The following is an 18,725-nucleotide window of genomic DNA, read 5'->3' on the forward strand; positions in this document are numbered from 1 at the left end:
AGAGGTCCAAAGGAAATCCCTGTTCAAAACTAAAGCAGTAGCACTACCGTGTGGTCACAGAGGAGAACACTGATCTGTACTGGCATTTGTAATCATTTGCAATTGTAACAGTTCCCATCAAATATACATTTTTCAACAGGCCATGTGGGTTCATCGGGGATCACCCCATTGGCTCTAATCCAGTTTAGATGTGATTTATTTAAACGAGATTATTTTAGGATTCTGAGTGACGCAGCGGTCTAATGAGTTGCATCGCGGTGCTCGAGGCGTCACTACAGACTCGGGTTACGATCTCGGGCTGTATCACAACCGGCCGTGGTCGGGAGTCCCATAGTGCGGCGCACAATTGACCCGGTGTAGGCCGTAATTGTAAATAAGAATTTGTTCTGAAACTGATTTGCCTAGTTAAATAATGGTGAACAAAAATATATAGTGGTTTGCAAACCCGTGATTTCTCCCAACAGGTGGAACGCTTCAGTGAGTGAAAATACGTTGTTCTGCAACGCTTCTGTCCAACGTGTACACCGCGCAGGACACGCGTGGTGAAAATAGTCATTGGTGTTCAGTAAAAATGACTACCGCTTCTTCTGAAATGCAAGCTCCCGCATTGAGCGAGGAAAACAGTGAAACGCTTACAGAAAAGACCAAGGAGGAAAAGCAACCGGACACCGTTTCAGATCTGTTAGGAGCGTAGACGCACTGCTGAACATGGAAGTAAGGGTAGCGGAATGCGGGCAAGACGGAGAGGAAGGGGACGTGAAACCTGCTGCAGAGGCAGATGAGGAGGCTGCGAAAGCGGTGGCGGTGACAGGCGACAACAGTCGCACAAGCAACAGGGGTCGTAGATGATGATGGTCATGAAGAAAAGACGATGGGATGCAAACTTGCTAAACAGATGAGGATTGCTCGGACCCTGAGAAACAGAGTAGCCTAGTGGACGGTGGTGAGAATAGCGAGACAGTTGAAGACACGGCGAAGGAAAGTAAACCAGAAGAACAGCGAGAGGAGAGCAAGTCGCCCGTTGCAGTGAGTGACTGTGTGGGAAAAAGCAAAGTCCGTGACGATGCTCCGGAGCCCGGGCAGGAGCAAACAAGCACCAGAGGTGGGGACCGCGAGGAGCTGGCGGTGGGAGACGAGCACCAGAGGTGGGGACCGCGAGGAGCTGGCGGTGGGAGACGAGCACCAGAGGTGGGGACCGCGAGGAGCTGGCGGTGGGAGACGAGCACCAGAGGTGGGGACCGCGAGGAGCTGGCGGTGGGAGACGAGCACCAGAGGTGGGGACCGCGAGGAGCTGGCGGTGGGAGACAAGCGGACCGCGAGGGACCGCGAGGAGCTGGCGGTGGGAGACGAGCACCAGAGGTGGGGACCGCGAGGAGCTGGCGGTGGGAGACAAGCGGACCGCGAGGGACCGCGAGGAGCTGGCGGTGGGAGACGAGCACCAGAGGTGGGGACCGCGAGGAGCTGGCGGTGGGAGACAAGCGGACCGCGAGGGACCGCGAGGAGCTGGCGGTGGGAGACGAGCACCAGAGGTGGGGACCGCGAGGAGCTGGCGGTGGGAGACAAGCGGACCACGAGGGACCGCGAGGAGCTGGCGGTGGGAGACAAGCGGAGGGCCAGCGTAGAGATGTCATCATCGGACGGAGAGCCACTCAGCCGGATGGATTCAGAGGACAGGTTGGTACTTGGTAAACTAAACAATTTCAAGATAAATGTTTGGAACACGGTGTTAATTTGTTTCATTTCCCCCAGGCTCTCAAACAAATAAGCTCACAGGAATGCTGACAGTGTCTACAGTTGAGGCTACAATTTTTCCAATAACTAGTTGCTGGTGCTTTGATCAGCTCAGCTACGTTGTTGCTATGCAGATGTGGTGTCCTCCTTCCCGCTGCTGGGTCACAATCATATGGTGAAGGGATTTGTTAATGATTTGTGAAGCCTATGCGGAGTGTTGGCTACAAAACATTAGTAACACTTGCTCTTTCCACGACATAGACTGACCAGGTGAAAGCTACTATCCCTTATTGGGACAGGTTAAATCAGGATGTTTAAGCCTTGAGACAATCGAGACATGGATTGTGTATGTGTTCCGTTCAGAGGGTGAATGGTCAATATAAAAGATTTAAGTGCCTTTGAACCGGTGTATGGTAGTAGATGCCAGACGCACCAGTTTGAGTGAGTCAACAACTGCAACACTGCTGGGTTTGTCAATGTCAACATTTTCCCATGTTTGTTTATCAAGAATGGTCCAATGACCAGTGGTTGAAAACAGGTCATTGATGAAAGAGGACAAAGGAGGCAGACGGGCTACAGGTAGTCAACTGACAGTCCAGTACAACATTGGTGCCCAAAGACCCATAGAAGAATGCACAACTCGTCGTACCTTGACACCGTACCTTGACACCGCACCTTGACACCGTACCTTGACACCGCACCTTGACACTGTACCTTGACACTGTACCTTGACACCGTACCTTGACACCGTACCTTGACACCGTACCTTGACACCGTACCTTGACACCGTACCTTGACACCGTACCTTGACACCGTACCTTGACACCGTACCTTGACACCGTACCTTGACACCGTACCTTGACACCGTACCTTAACACTGTACCTTGACACCGTACTGACACCGTACCTTGACACCGTACCTTGACACCGTACCTTGACACCGCACCTTGACACCGTACCTTAACACCGTACCTTAACACTGTACCTTGACACCGTACCTTAACACTGTACCTTGACACCGTACCTTAACACTGTACCTTGACACCGTACCTTAACACCGTACCTTGACACCGCACCTTGACACCGTACTGACACCGTACTGACACCGTACCTTGACACCGCACCTTGACACCGTACCTTGACACCGTACTGACACCGCACCTTGACACCGTACTGACACCGTACCTTGACGCCGCACCTTGACACCGTACTGACACCGCACCTTGACACCGTACTGACACCGCACCTTGACACCGTACTGACACCGCACCTTGACACCGCACCTTGACACCGTACTGACACCGCACCTTGACACCGTACTGACACCGTACCTTGACACCGTACCTTGACACCGCACCTTGACACCGCACCTTGACACCGCACCTTGACACCGTACCTTGACACCGTACCTTGACACCGTACCTTGACACCGTACTGACACCGCACCTTGACACCGTACCTTGACACCGCACCTTGACACCGTACCTTGACACCGCACCTTGACACCATACCTTGACACCGTACCTTGACACCGCACCTTGACACCGTACCTTGACACCGTACCTTGACACCGTAGACACTAGAGGTCGACCGATTAATCGGAATGGCCAATTAATTAGAGCCGATTTCAAGTTTTTATAACAATCGGTAATCTGCCTTTTTGGACTGCGTGGCATGCTGACCACCTGTTACTCCACGAGGAGACTGCGTGGAGGCTGACTACCTGTTACTCCATGAGGAGACTGCGTGGCAGGCTGACCACCTGTTACTCCACGAGGAGACTGCGTGGCAGGCTGACTACCTGTTACTCCACGAGGAGACTGCGTGGCAGGCTGACTACCTGTTACTCCACGAGGAGACTGCGTGGCAGGCTGACCACCTGTTACTCCACGAGGAGACTGCGTGGCAGGCGGATCACCTGTTACTCCACGAGGAGACTGCGTGGCAGGCTGACTACCTGTTACTCCACGAGGAGACTGCGTGGCAGGCTGACTACCTGTTACTCCACGAGGAGACTGCGTGGCAGGCTGACCGCCTGTTACTCCACGAGGAGACTGCGTGGCAGGCTGATCACCTGTTATGTGAGTGCAGCGTCAAAAGGAGACAAGGTAAGTTGCTAGCTAGCATTGTCTTATAAAAAACAATCAATCTTCACATAATCACTAGTTAACTACACATGGTTGATGATATTACTAGGTTAACTAGTTTGTCCTGCGTTGCATATAATCAATGTGGTGCCTGTTAATTTATCATCCAATCACAGCCTACTTCAACTTCGCCAAACGGGGGATGATTTAACAGAAGCGCATTTTCGAGAAAAAAAAGCACAATCGTTGCACGAATGTACCTACCCATAAACATCAATGCCTTTCTTAAAATCAATACACAGAAGTATATATTTTTAAACCTGCATATTTAGTTACAAAAAGTGCATGTTAGCAGGCAATATTAACTAGGGAAATTGTGTCACTTCTCTTGCGTTCAGTGCAAGCAGAGTCAGGGTATATGCAGCAGTTTGGGCCGCCTGGCTCGTTGCAAACTGTGTTTCTTCCTAACAAAGACCGTAATTAATTTGCCAGAATTGTACATAATTATGACATAACATTGAAGGTTGTGCAACGTTACAGCAACATTTAGACTTTAGGGATGCGACCCGTTAGATAAAATACGGAACGGTTCCGTATTTCACTGAAAAAATCTACGTTTTATTTTCGAAATGATAGTTTCTGGATTTGACCATATTAAAGACCTAAGGCTCATATTTCTGTGTGTTTATTATAATTAAGTCTATGATTTCATATTTGATAGAGCAGTCTGAGCGGTGGTAGGCAGCAGCAGGCTCGTAAGCTTTAATTCAAACAGCACTTTACTGCGTTTTGCCAGCAGCTTTTAGCAATGCTTGAGGCACACCGCTGTGTATGACTTCAAGCCAATCAACTCCTGAGATTAGACTGGCAATACTAAAGTACCTATTAGAACATCCAATAGTCAAATGTATATGAAATACAAATGGTATAGAGAGAAATAGTCGACGCGTCATAATTCCTATAACTACAACCTAAAAATTCTTAACAGGGAATATTGACGACTCATGTTAAAAGGAACCACCAGCTTTCATATGTTCTCATGTTCTGAGCAAGGAACTTAAACGTTAGCTTTCTTACATGGCACATATTGCACTTTTACTTTCTTCTCCAACACTTTGTTTTGGCATTATTTAAACCAAATTGAACATGTTTCATTATTTATTTGAGACTACAAAGATTTTATCTATATACTATATTAAGTTCAAATAAAAGTGTTCATTGTTCATTATTACAAATATATATATATAAAAATCTAATCGGTATCGGCTTTTTTTGGTCCTCCAATAATCGGTATTGGTATCGGTGTTAAAAAATCCTCATCAGTCGACCTCTAGTAGACACCGTACCTTGATACGAATGGGTTACGGCAGCCGAAGACCTTACACAAGTCCACTTCTTCCAGATAAAACAAGAAAGTGTGGTTGCAGTGGGCTAAGGAACAAAAACACTGGAGAAATGGAAAAACATTGTCTGGTCTGATGAGTCCTGGTTCCTGCTGATTGGAGGACTAGGGTATGGAGAGAACCACAGGAGTACATCCACCATGCCGCGTGTCAACATTGCAGGGTGGTGGCGTGTGTTTTCATGACACACATTGGGGCACTGATAAAAGTGGAGCAACGTTTGAATGCCACAGGAAGTCTGAACATCATTGCCAATCAGGTACATCCCTTCATGACAGTGGATTTGTTTTTCAGACGGATAACGCCCCAGGGCACAAGGCTTGTACAGGAATGGTTCCACAAACATGATAGTGACTTCAGCTTACTGCAGTGGCCAGACACCAGATCTGTGGGATGAGGCGGAACGAGCTATTCAGAGTAGAGATCTGCAACCACAACCGTGGGATGCGATGGAGACAACCCGGTGTTATGCTTTCGACACCTTGTAGAGTCCATGACCCGACGACTTGAGGCTGTTCTGGGGGCAAAAGGGGGGGGGGGGGTGCAACTAAATATTTGGAAGGTGTTCCTAATGTTTTGTACACTCGGTGTATCTGCACGTCTTTATAAACGGGTAATGCATACTTCATTTAGCTTTTAGTCGTTTTGATTGAAACAAATATGTGCACTTTCATCTTGTAAATATCAACTGTGCCTCTGTTCTGTTCGTTCAGGCTGGAAGTCTGTTTTGCTTGACCGTTGCATTTGAATCAAGTGCTCGAATGTGTATCTTAAAACCCCCTGAAATGGTATGAGGGGCCAATTAGCAGCAGCAACGGCAGGTGACACACAGGCAGTCTGTTCAAGTACAATCGGGCTTCCAGACTTTACATAGGTTGCTTTAGACAGGCAGCCCAATTCGTTGGACCAATCAGATCAGCTTTGAAAAATATCTGATGTGAAAAGATCTTATGTGATTGGTCAAAAGACCCATTAGTGGATACAATATCAGAATGGGGCTGCCTGTGTAAATGCAGACTATATTCACAGCTGCACCTGTTCCTCATCGTCTGGCATGTTTAGCTTGTCAGAATAAAGACCTCTTGTTCACTAGATGGTTGTCTGATAGACTCACATTGAGATGTGTTATGGTGTATTTACATTTACATTTAAGTCATTTAGCAGACGCTCTTATCCAGAGCGACTTACAAATTGGTGCATTCACCTTATGACATCCAGTGGAGCAGCCACTTTACAATAGTGCATCTAAATATTTTAAGGGGGTGAGGGATTACTTTATCCTATCCTAGGTATTCCTTAAAGAGGTGGGGTTTCAGGTGTCTCCGGAAGGTTGATTGACTGGGCTGAGGGAGTTTGTTCCACCATTGGGGGGCCAGACAGCGAACAGTTTTGACTGGGCTGAGCGGGAACTGTACTTCCTCAGTGGAGAGGCGAGCAGGCCAGAGGTGGATGAACGCAGTGCCCTTGTTTGGGTGTAGGGCCTGATCAGAGCCTGGAGGTACTGAGGTGCCGTTCCCCTCACAGCTCCATAGGCAAGCACCATGGTCTTGTAGCGGATGCGAGCTTCAACTGGAAGCCAGTGGAGAGAGCGGAGGAGCGGGGTGACGTGAGAGAACTTGGGAAGGTTGAACACCAGACGGGCTGCGGCGTTCTGGATGAGTTGTAGGGGTTTAATGGCACAGGCAGGAGCCCAGCCAACAGCGAGTTGCAGTAATCCAGACGGGAGATGACAAGTGCCTGGATTAGGACCTGCGCCGCTTCCTGTGTGAGGCAGGGTCGTACTCTGCGGATGTTGTAGAGCATGAACCTACAGGAACGGGCCACCGCCTTGATGTTAGTTGAGAACGACAGGGTGTTGTCCAGGATCACGCCAAGGTTCTTAGCGCTCTGGGAGGAGGACACAGTGGAGTTGTCAACCGTGATGGCGAGATCATGGAACGGGCAGTCCTTCCCGGGAGGAAGAGCAGCTCCGTCTTGCCGAGGTTCAGCTTGAGGTGGTGATCCGTCATCCACACTGATATGTCTGCCAGACATGCAGAGATGCGATTCGCCACCTGGTCATCAGAAGGGGGAAAGGAGAAGATTAATTGTGTGTCGTCTGCATAGCAATGATAGGAGAGACCATGTGAGGTTATGACAGAGCCAAGTGACTTGGTGTATAGCGAGAATAGGAGAGGGCCTAGAACAGAGCCCTGGGGGACACCAGTGGTGAGAGCACGTGGTGAGGAGACGGATTCTCGCCACGCCACCTGGTAGGAGCGACCTGTCAGGTAGGACGCAATCCAAGCGTGGGCCGCGCCGGAGATGCCCAACTTGGAAAGGGTGGAGGGTTTACATCAGAATGATGACCGTGTGTCTCTCTCTCTGTGTGTCTCTCTCTCTGTGTCTCTGTCTCTCTCTGTGTCTCTCTCTCTGTGTGTCTCTCTCTCTCTGTGTCTCTCTGTCTCTCTCTGTGTCTCTCTGTCTCTCTCTGTGTCTCTCTGTCTCTCTCTGTGTCTCGCTGTGTCTCTCTGTCTCTCTCTGTGTCTCTCTGTCTCTCTCTGTGTCTCGCTGTGTCTCTCTGTCTCTCTCTGTGTCTCTCTGTCTCTCTCTCTCTCTCTCTGTGTCTCTCTGTCTCTCTCTCTCTCTCTCTCTCTCTCTCTCTCTCTCTGTCTCTCTCTGTGTCTCGCTGTGTCTCTCTGTCTCTCTCTCTGTGCTCTCTCTCTCTCTCTCTCTCTCTCTCTCTCTCTGTCTCTCTGTCTCTCTCTCTCTCTCTCTCTCTCTCTCTCTCTCTCTGTCTCTCTGTCTCTGTCTCTCTCTCTCTCTGTCTCTCTGTCTCTGTCTCTCTCTCTCTCTCTTTCTCTCTCTCTCTGTCTCTCTCTCTCTCTCTCTCTCTCTCTCTCTGTCTCTCTGTCTCTGTCTCTCCTCTCTCTCTCTCTCTCTCTCTCTCTGTCTCTGTCTCTCCTCTCTCTGTCTCTCTCTGTGTCTCTGTCTCTCTCTGTCTCTCTCTCTCTCTCTCTCTCTCTCTCTCTCTCTCTCTGTCTCTGTCTCTCCTCTCTCTGTCTCTCTCTGTGTCTCTGTCTCTCTCTGTCTCTCTCTCTCTCTGTCTCTCTCTCTGTCTCTGTCTCTCTCCTCTCTCTGTCTCTCTCTGTGTCTCTCTCTCTCTCTCTCTCTGTCTCTGTCTCTCTCTGTGTCTCGCTGTCTCTCTCTCTCTCTCTCTCTCTCTCTGTCTCTCTCTGTGTCTCTCTGTGTCTCTCTCTCTGTGTCTCTCTCTCTGTGTCTCTCTCTGTGTCTCTCTCTGTGTCTCTCTCTGTGTCTGTCTCTCTCTGTCTCTCTCTGTGTCTCTCTCTCTCTCTCTCTCTCTCTCTCTCTCTGGCTCTCTGTCTCTCTGTCTCTGTCTCTCTCCTCTCTCTCTCTCTCTCTCTCTCTCTGTCTCTCTGTGTCTCTCTGTGTCTCTGTCTCTCTGTGTCTCTCTGTGTCTCTGTCTCTCTGTGTCTCTCTCTCCTCTCTCTCTCTCTGTCTCTCTCTCTCTCTCTCTCTCTCTGTCTCTCTCTCTCTCTCTCTGTGTCTCTGTCTCTCTCTGTGTCTCTCTGTGTCTGTCTGTGTCTCTCTGTGTCTCTCTCTCTCTGTCTCTCTCTGTGTCTCTCTCTCTCTCTCTGTGTCTCTCTGTGTCTGTCTCTCTGTGTCTCTGTCTCAGTATCAGCAGTACCCTGATGGACATGAGAGCACGGTATCCAGCGGACGCTCCACCCCTGCCATGATGAACGAGCAGGACAGGGCCACTCCAGTACCAAGGGCCAGGCAGTGGGGAACAGCTGCTGCTGGGACCAATGTGGCCTCTGTTTCACCTGCAGCCCAGACCTGTCTGAACACATCAGGGGCCTGCACGTCGACGGACAGAGAGGAGGGGTGGGTAGTATCAGGAACCAGGACAAAATACGGTTGTGTTCATTTGGGAGAAAACCTTTTGAAACTGAATAAAACAGGAAGGCACTAGCTGGACTTAAACCATCGTTTTAAACTGGTTTGCTACTTTTGGCCCTGATGAACATGACCCAGGCTTCTTTATATCAGATCAAATTTGATGACCAATTTATGCAGAAATCCAGGTATTTCCAAAGTTCACATATACTTTTTCTTGCCGCTGTAAATCAAAACTGGGTGGTTTCTGGATGGGGGTTGTTGTCCATTAGTTTACTCTAAGTAGGGGAGGGGTGGTAGGGTTAGGGAGAAATAAACTCTCTCCTCATCACCATCTCCAACTCTCTCTCTCCCCCATCCTCAACTCTCTCTCCCCCTATCTCTAACTCTCCCCCCCATCTCTCTCTCTCTCCCCCATCTCCATCTCTCTCTTTCTCTCTCTCCCCCATCACTAACTCTCTCCCCCCATCTCCAACTCCCTCTCTAACTCCCTCTCTCCCTCATCTCCATCTCTTCTCTCTCTCCCCCCATCTCCAACTCCCTCTCTAACTCTCTCCCCCATCTCCATCTCTCTCTTTCTCTCTCTCCCCCATCACTAACTCTCTCCCCCATCTCCAACTCCCTCTCCCCCCATCTCTCTCTCTCTCTCTCCCCCATCTCCATCTCTCTCTTTCTCTCTCTCCCCATCACTAACTCTCTCCCCCATCTCCAACTCCCTCTCTAACTCCCTCTCTCCCCCATCTCCATCTCTCTCTTTCTCTCTCTCCCCCCGTCACTAACTCTCTCCCCCATCTCCAACTCCTCTCTAACTCCCTCTCCCCCCATCTCTCTCTCTCTAACTCCCTCTCCCCCCATCTCCAACTCTGCCCCAGGTGTTTGTGTGTCTGTGGAAGGGCTGTAAGGTGTACAACACTCCGTCCACCAGTCCAAGCTGGCTCCAGAGACACATGCTGACACACAGCGGAGACAAGCCCTTCAAGGTATGTATGGAATCCCTGCGGTAATTGAACCCACAATTTATGTGTTGTTAGCAGGTCTCTGTGGTTTTCTGAATGGTGACCTGCCTATCACTGACCCTTTCTCTCTCTCGCTCTCTCTCGCTCTCTGTGTCTCTCTCTCTGTCTCTCTCACTCTCTCTCTCCTCTCTCGCTCTCTCGCTCTCTCTCCTCTCTCGCTCTCTCTCCTCCCTCGCTCTCGCTCTCTCTCCTCTCTCGCTCTCTCTCTCTCTCATGTGTTGCCAAAGCAAGTGAGGTAGATAATATACAATAATATACAATATCTCTCTCTCTCTCGTAGTGTGTGGTGGGGGGCTGCAATGCCAGCTTTGCATCACAGGGGGGGCTAGCAGGGGGGGCTAGCGCGCCACGTTCCCACCCACTTCAGTCAGCTCCTCTAAGCAGTCCAGTCAGTCTAGACTCAAGGAAGAGTCTCCCTTTAAAGCTGGGCTTACTAAGAGGAAGAAAAGAACGCAGATGAACAAACACAGGCGCCCGCTGCGTACGTACCTACTACAGTGCTGTGTGTTGTGTGTGTGTGTGTGTGTGTGTGTGTGTGTGTGTGTGTGTGTGTGTGTGTGTGTGTGTGTGTGTGTGTAAAAATCTAATTTTGTTTGTCACATGCTTCATCAACAACAGGTGTAGACTAACAGTGAAATGCTCCCTGGCTGGTAATAAACAACAGGTGTAGACTAACAGTGAAATGCTCCCTGGCTGGTAATAAACAACAGGTGTAGACTAACAGTGAAATGCTTCATCAACAACAGGTGTAGACTAACAGTGAAATACTAACAGGTATTTGTTCAACAATGAAGAGATAAAGATACGAAATAGAAACAATGAAACAAGGAATAAATACACAGTCAATAACAAGTTAAAATAACATATCTATTTACAGGAAGTACAGGAAGTACCGAGTCGATGTGCAGGGGTAGGAGGTAATTGAAGTAACGACAGTAACATTTCAAATGAATTGCCTGGGTGTTTATTTTCTTAAATCACTAAAACACAACAGGCGTTTATTAAAGACAGGCTTCTAAAACAGCCAAGTATTTCCTTCATGCCCTCAACTTCCTGCTCATTTGCATAGTTAATTGTTTAATTCCAGCATTCACTACCAGCATTTTAATCAACTTCCTGCTCATTTGCATAGTTAATTGTTTAATTCCAGCATTCACTACCAGCATTTTAATCAACTTCCTGCTCATTTGCATAGTTAATTGTTTAATTCCAGCATTCACTACCAGCATTTTAATCAACTTCCTGCTCATTTGCATAGTTAATTGTTTAATTCCAGCATTCACTACCAGCATTTTAATCAACTTCCTGCTCATTTGCATAGTTAATTGTTTAATTCCAGCATTCACTACCAGCATTTTAATCAACTTCCTGCTCATTTGCATAGTTAATTGTTTAATTCAGCATTCACTACCAGCATTTTAATCAACTTCCTGCTCATTTGCATAGTTAATTGTTTAATTCCAGCATTCACTACCAGCATTTTAATCAACTTCCTGCTCATTTGCATAGTTAATTGTTTAATTCCAGCATTCACTACCAGCATTTTAATCAACTTCCTGCTCATTTGCATAGTTAATTGTTTAATTCCAGCATTCACTACCAGCATTTTAATCAACTTCCTGCTCATTTGCATAGTTAATTGTTTAATTCCAGCATTCACTACCAGCATTTTAATCAACTTCCTGCTCATTTGCATAGTTAATTGTTTAATTCCAGCATTCACTACCAGCATTTTAATCAACTTCCTGCTCATTTGCATAGTTAATTGTTTAATTCCAGCATTCACTACCAGCATTTTAATCAACTTCCTGCTCATTTGCATAGTTAATTGTTTAATTCCAGCATTCACTACCAGCATTTTAATCAACTTCCTGCTCATTTGCATAGTTAATTGTTTCATTCCAGCATTCACTACCAGCATTTTAATCAACTTCCTGCTCATTTGCATAGTTAATTGTTTCATTCCAGCATTCACTACCAGCATTTTAATCAACTTCCTGCTCATTTGCATAGTTAATTGTTTAATTCCAGCATTCACTACCAGCATTTTAATCAACTTCCTGCTCATTTGCATAGTTAATTGTTTAATTCCAGCATTCACTACCAGCATTTTAATCAACTTCCTGCTCATTTGCATAGTTAATTGTTTAATTCCAGCATTCACTACCAGCATTTTAATCAACTTCCTGCTCATTTGCATAGTTAATTGTTTAATTCCAGCATTCACTACCAGCATTTTAATCAACTTCCTGCTCATTTGCATAGTTAATTGTTTAATTCACTTCATTTCCTGCACGAACGTGTTAACATTTACACAGTGTCACATTGTTTCTTGTCTTAGTGTGCCTCTATATACAGTACCAGTCAAAAGTTTGGTCTGGTTCAAGTCCAGGCTCTGGCTGGGCCACTCAAGGACATTCAGAGACTTGTCCTGAAGCCACTCCTGCGTTGTCTTGGCTGTGTGCTTACACAGAACCCAAACCGGCTGCGCTCGTGCATAAATTTATTTTGTCCCCCTACACCAAACGCGATCACGACACGCAGGTTAAAATATCAAAACAAACTCTGAACCAATTACATTAATTTGGGGACAGGTCAAAAAGCATTAAACATGTATGTCAATTTAGCTAGTTAGCTTGCACTTGTTAGATAATTTGTCCTATTTAGATAGCTTGCTGTTGCTAGCTAATTTGTCCTGGGATATAAACATTGAGTTGTTATTTTACCTGAAATGCACAAGGACCTCTACTCCGACAATTAATCCACACATAAAATGGCCAACCGAATCGTTTCTAGTCATCTCTCCTCCTTCCAGGCTTTTTTATCTTTGAACTTATATGGTGATCGTATCTAAACTTTCATAGTATTACCACGACAACCGGCAACAAAGTTCGTCTTTCAATCACCCACGTGGGCATAACTAATGAGGAGATGGGAGAGGCAGGACTTTCAGTGCGATCTGCGTCAGAAATAGTAATGACTTCTATTTTAGCCCTTAGCAACGCATACGCTCGTTGACGCTCGCGAGCAGTGTGGGTGCAATAATTGAACAACATGGATTTCTAAATTTATTTTGCAAATCTCTTGCACGCGACGTCTCCGGTCTGGTCAGCATGTTGGCTGTGTGCTTAGGGCCGTTGTCCTGTTGGAAGGTGAACCTTCACCCCAGTCTGAGGTCTTGAGCGCTCTGAAGCAGGTTTTCATCAAGAATCTCTTAGTACTTTGCACCGTTCATATTTCCCTCGATCCTGACTAGTCTCACAGTCCCTGCCACTGAAAAACATCCCTACAGCATGATTCTGCCACCACCACCACTGTAGGGATGGTACCAGGTTTCCTCATGACGCTTGGCATTCAGGCTAAAGAGTTGAATATTGGTTTCATCAGACCAGAGAATCTTGTTTCTCATGGTCCGAGAGTCTTTAGGTGCCTTTTGGCAACCTCAAAATAGGCTGTCATGTGCCATTTATGAGGAGTGGCTTCCGTCTGGCCAGTCTACCATAAAGGCCTGATTGGTGGAGTGCTGCAGAGATGGTTGTCCTTCTGGAATGTTCTCCCATCTCCACAGAGGAACTCTGGAGCTCTGTCAGAGTGACCATCGGATTCTTGTTTTTTTATTAATATATTTGCGGGTTTCTCCTGTCGTCAGCAAACTTGATAATAGTTTTTGAGTCGCAGGCGGCCATTTTGTGAACATGGAGTATAGGAGGGGACGTAGCACACACCCCTGGGGGCCTCCCTGTGTTGATGGTAAGTGTGGCAGATGTGTTGTTGCCTACCCTCACCATCTGGGGGCGGCCCATCGGGAAGTCCAGGATCCAGTTGCAGTCACACACTCTACACAATGCTTTAGCCTCAATGCCTTTGGTCATCTGTAAAGATAGATTAGAATTGGACCACACACTCACAGAAACCCAGTTAGTTTTAAGGCTCCCGAGTGATGCAGCAGTCTAAGTCACTGCATCTCAGTGCTAGAGGAGTCACTACAGACCCTGGTTCGTTCCCTGGCTGTATCACAACCGGCCTTGATCGGGAGTCCCGTAGGGCCATGCACAATTGGCCCAGCGTCGTCCGGGTTAAGGGAGGGTTTGGCCGGGGTGGGCCGTCATTGTAAAATAAAAATGTGTTCTTAACTGACATTCCTAGTTAAAGAAAGGTTCAATAAACTAGAAGTTCCTTGGGGCATGTGAAGTGCTCACCGTTTCACAACTGAAAACTGTCACCTGGGGTTTTTCACCTCACCTAGCATACACGTCCAGGTATCTCCCTCGCGGCCTTGAACACACACAGGGAACACACAGGGAACAGAACTGAAAACACGGAGAAGATTGACATTTTTTTAGGAACAGAACCAGAACCAGGAACAAAAGTGATCTCTAGTTTTCCAGGAAAATAAACGTTATTTTGAAGTCTTTCAAAAAAAATGTTTTATACATCTTAATATCTAGTATATAATTCTGTAATTCAGTGAAGTCATGATGCTAGTAAGAGCCTAAACACATTCCAACTCGTGTCATGTATTGATGTTTCAAGCCAAGCTCCCTCCATATCCACCACTCTCTCTACCCACCTGTGAAATTTCTGTCGCGTTTCGCGCCTGCACTTATATGAACAATCAAACATGCAAACAACTACCTTACCTGTTCCATAGCAAGCTGCTCTAGCCACGTTAATGGTGGAGTAAATTAATAAACTCAATGTGTAAAAAAAACTGTTGATTTCAAGGGTTCAAACGTGAATGAAAAGGAACTATATGAACCATTTAGTAGTCGTTTTTGAGGGATTCAGAACTTTGTCGTAACACTGGAACGGAACAAAAAAAATAGGGATTTCTGTTCAGAATGGAATGATTAGAAAATAATTTTGGTTCCAACCCTCTAAATATTACTTCTCACTTGTGACAGCACTCGGGAGGAAGTCAGGATGTTGTCTGGCTCTTTGTCAGGAGAAGTGTGACAGCACTCGGGAGGAAGTCAGGATTTTTCTGGCTCTTTGTCAGGAGAAGTGTGACAGCACTCGGGAGGAAGTCAGGATGTTTTCTGGCTCTTTGTCAGGAGAAGTGTGACAGCACTCGGGAGGAAGTCAGGATGTTTTCTGGCTCTTTGTCAGGAGAAGTGTGACAGCATGTTTTCGGGAGGAAGTCAGGATGTTTTCTGGCTCTTTGTCAGGAGAAGTGTGACAGCACTCGGGAGGAAGTCAGGATGTTTTCTGGCTCTTTGTCAGGAGAAGTGTGACAGCTTTTCGGGAGGAAGTCAGGATGTTTTCTGGCTCTTTGTCAGGAGAAGTGTGACAGCACTTTTCGGGAGGAAGTCAGGATGTTTTCTGGCTCTTTGTCAGGAGAAGTGTGACAGCACTCGGGAGGAAGTCAGGATGTTTTCTGGCTCTTTGTCAGGAGAAGTGTGACAGCACTCGGGAGGAAGTCAGGATGTTTTCTGGCTCTTTGTCAGGAGAAGTGTGACAGCACTCGGGAGGAAGTCAGGATGTTTTCTGGCTCTTTGTCAGGAGAAGTGTGACAGCACTCGGGAGGAAGTCAGGACGTTTTCTGGCTCTTTGTCAGGAGAAGTGTGACAGCACTCGGGAGGAAGTCAGGATGTTTTCTGGCTCTTTGTCAGGAGAAGTGTGACAGCACTCGGGAGGAAGTCAGGATGTTTTCTGGCTCTTTGTCAGGAGAAGTGTGACAGCACTCGGGAGGAAGTCAGGATGTTTTCTGGCTCTTTGTCAGGAGAAGTGTGACAGCACTCGGGAGGAAGTCAGGATGTTTTCTGGCTCTTTGTCAGGAGAAGTGTGACAGCACTCGGGAGGAAGTCAGGATGTTTTCTGGCTCTTTGTCAGGAGAAGTGTGACAGCACTCGGGAGGAAGTCAGGATGTTTTCTGGCTCTTTGTCAGGAGAAGTGTGACAGCACTCGGGAGGAAGTCAGGACGTTTTCTGGCTCTTTGTCAGGAGAAGTGTGACAGCACTCTTTTCGGGAGGAAGTCAGGATGTTTTCTGGCTCTTTGTCAGGAGAAGTGTGACAGCACTCGGGAGGAAGTCAGGATGTTTTCTGGCTCTTTGTCAGGAGAAGTGTGACAGCACTCGGGAGGAAGTCAGGATGTTTTCTGGCTCTTTGTCAGGAGAAGTGTGACAGCACTCGGGAGGAAGTCAGGATGTTTTCTGGCTCTTTGTCAGGAGAAGTGTGAGAGTAGGACAGACAGCTCTTTTCTAAATATATTTTGACATGGAAAATACCCTTGATTGATTTTCAGCCAACCAGGCAACACATTTTTTCAACTCTAACCCCGTTCTATTGAATAATATGTTCTGCTCATAGTTAATGTACACATTTGCAGTTAAAAAGGAACCTACTCAGCCCTGTTTAATGTAGTACTAATGTAGTACTAATGTAGTACTAAAGCAACAATGAACCTTTTTAAAAAGCTGTGTCATTTCACTATGTTGTCATACTGATGATCACAATGGTGCTGGTCTGGTCTCGCTGCTGTCTCACTGCTGTCTCACTGTCTCGCTGCTGTCTCGCTGTCTCACTGCTGTCTCACTGCTGCCTCACTGCTGTCTCGCTGCTGTCTCACTGCTGTCTCGCTGCTGTCTCACTGCTGTCTCACTGTCTCGCTGCTGTCTCACTGTCTCGCTGCTGTCTCACTGTCTCGCTGCTGTCTCACTGCTGTCTCGCTGCTGTCTCACTGCTGTCTCGCTGCTGTCTCGCTGCTGTCTCACTGTCTCACTGCTGTCTCACTGCTGCCTCACTGCTGTTTCGCTGCTGTCTCAATGCTGTCTCACTGTCTCGCTGCTGTCTCACTGCTGTCTCACTGTCTCGCTGCTGTCTCACTGTCTCGCTGCTGTCTCGCTGCTGTCTCGCTGCTGTCTCACTGTCTTGCTGCTGTCTCACTGTCTCGCTGCTGTCTCACTGTCTCGCTGCTGTCTCGCTGCTGTCTCACTGTCTTGCTGCTGTCTCACTGTCTCGCTACTGTCTCGCTGCTGTCTCACTGTCTCGCTGCTGTCTCGCTGCTGTCTCACTGTCTCGCTGCTGTCTCACTGTCTCGCTGCTGTCTCACTGTCTCGCTGCTGTCTCGCTGCTGTCTCACTGTCTCGCTGCTGTCTCACTGTCTCGCTGCTGTCTCACTGTCTCGCTGCTGCCTCGCTGCTGTCTCACTGTCTCACTGCTGTCTCACTGCTGTCTCACTGTCTCGCTGCTGTCTCACTGCTGTCTCACTGTCTCGCTGCTGTCTCACTGTCTCACTGCTGTCTCACTGTCTCGCTGCTGTCTCACTGCTGTCTCACTGCTGCCTCACTGCTGTCTCACTGCTGCCTCACTGCTGTCTCACTGCTGTCTCACTGCTGCCTCACTGCTGTCTCACTGCTGTCTCACTGCTGCCTCACTGCTGCCTCAATGCTGTCTCACTGCTGCCTCACTGCTGTCTCACTGCTGTCTCACTGCTGTCTCACTGTCTCGCTGCTGTCTCACTGCTGCCTCACTGTCTCTCTGCTGTCTCACTGCTGTCTCACTGTCTCGCTGCTGTCTCACTGCTGTCTCACTGCTGCCTCACTGCTGTCTCACTGCTGTCTCACTGCTGTCTCACTGCTGTCTCACTGTACCTCCTCACCTCTCATCCCAGACTGTCTCTGCTCTCATAGCAGCGAGACCTCATAATTTCTTTGACGCCCAGACCATGGATGCCATCAGACACCGGGCCATCTGCCTCAACCTGGCTACTACACACTCGGAGAGCACCGGCAACGGACACAGTGTGGTGTTTCATAGCACGGTTAGTCAACCACTTAAAAACACTTGGTCCTGCTACAACAATCCACAAGGACTAGTGGATCTCTGAATCCCAAATCGAGCCCTAGCCCCTCGGTACCTTGGAGATCTAAGAGGATTGGATAGGTGTTAGCAATATGTTAGTCACCACCTGGATTCAGTCCAATGTAGCAACATTTGAAATGGTGATTTTTCACTGATTTTTCACTTTTTTCACTGCAGTTCCGGAACAAAGGGAAAATCTGCTTTCAAAGTTGATCAACTTGTAGGAGTCGTCCCTCACAACTGATACTACTAGTAGTAGTAGTATCAGCAGTAGTAGTAGTATCAGTAGTAATAGTAGTATTATCAGTATCAGTAGTAGTAGTATTAGTAGTAGTAGTAGTATCAGCAGTAGTAGTAGTATCAGTATTAGTAGTATCAGTAGTAGTAGTAGTAGTATTATCAGTAGTAGTAGTAGTACTAGTAGTATTAGTAGTAGTATCAGTAGTAGTAGTATCAGTAGTAGTAGTAGTACCAGTAGTAGTATCAGTAGTATTAGTAGTATCAGTAGTAGTAGTAGTAGTAGTAGTATTATCAGTATCAGTAGTAGTAGTAGTAGTATTAGTAGTAGTAGTAGTAGTATTAGTAGTAGTAGTAGTATCAGCAGTAGTAGTAGTATCAGTATTAGTAGTATCAGTAGTATCAGTAGTAGTAGTAGTAGTATTATCAGTACTAGTAGTAGTACTAGTAGTATTAGTAGTAGTATCAGTATTAGTAGTAGTACCAGTAGTAGTATCAGTAGTATTAGTAGTATTATCAGTAGTAGTAGTAGTAGTATCAGTAGTAGT

General features: G+C 47.3%; 1 pseudogene; it reads left to right on the plus strand.

Moving 5' to 3' along the window:
• Positions 1–1,063: 1,063 nt before the first annotated feature.
• On the plus strand, positions 1,064–18,053 carry LOC115115444 (zinc finger protein AEBP2-like; annotated as a pseudogene).
• Positions 18,054–18,725: the final 672 nt, after the last annotated feature.

The sequence above is a fragment of the Oncorhynchus nerka genome, linkage group LG9a (assembly GCF_034236695.1).
Source record: "Oncorhynchus nerka isolate Pitt River linkage group LG9a, Oner_Uvic_2.0, whole genome shotgun sequence".
Lineage (NCBI taxonomy): Eukaryota > Metazoa > Chordata > Actinopteri > Salmoniformes > Salmonidae > Oncorhynchus > Oncorhynchus nerka.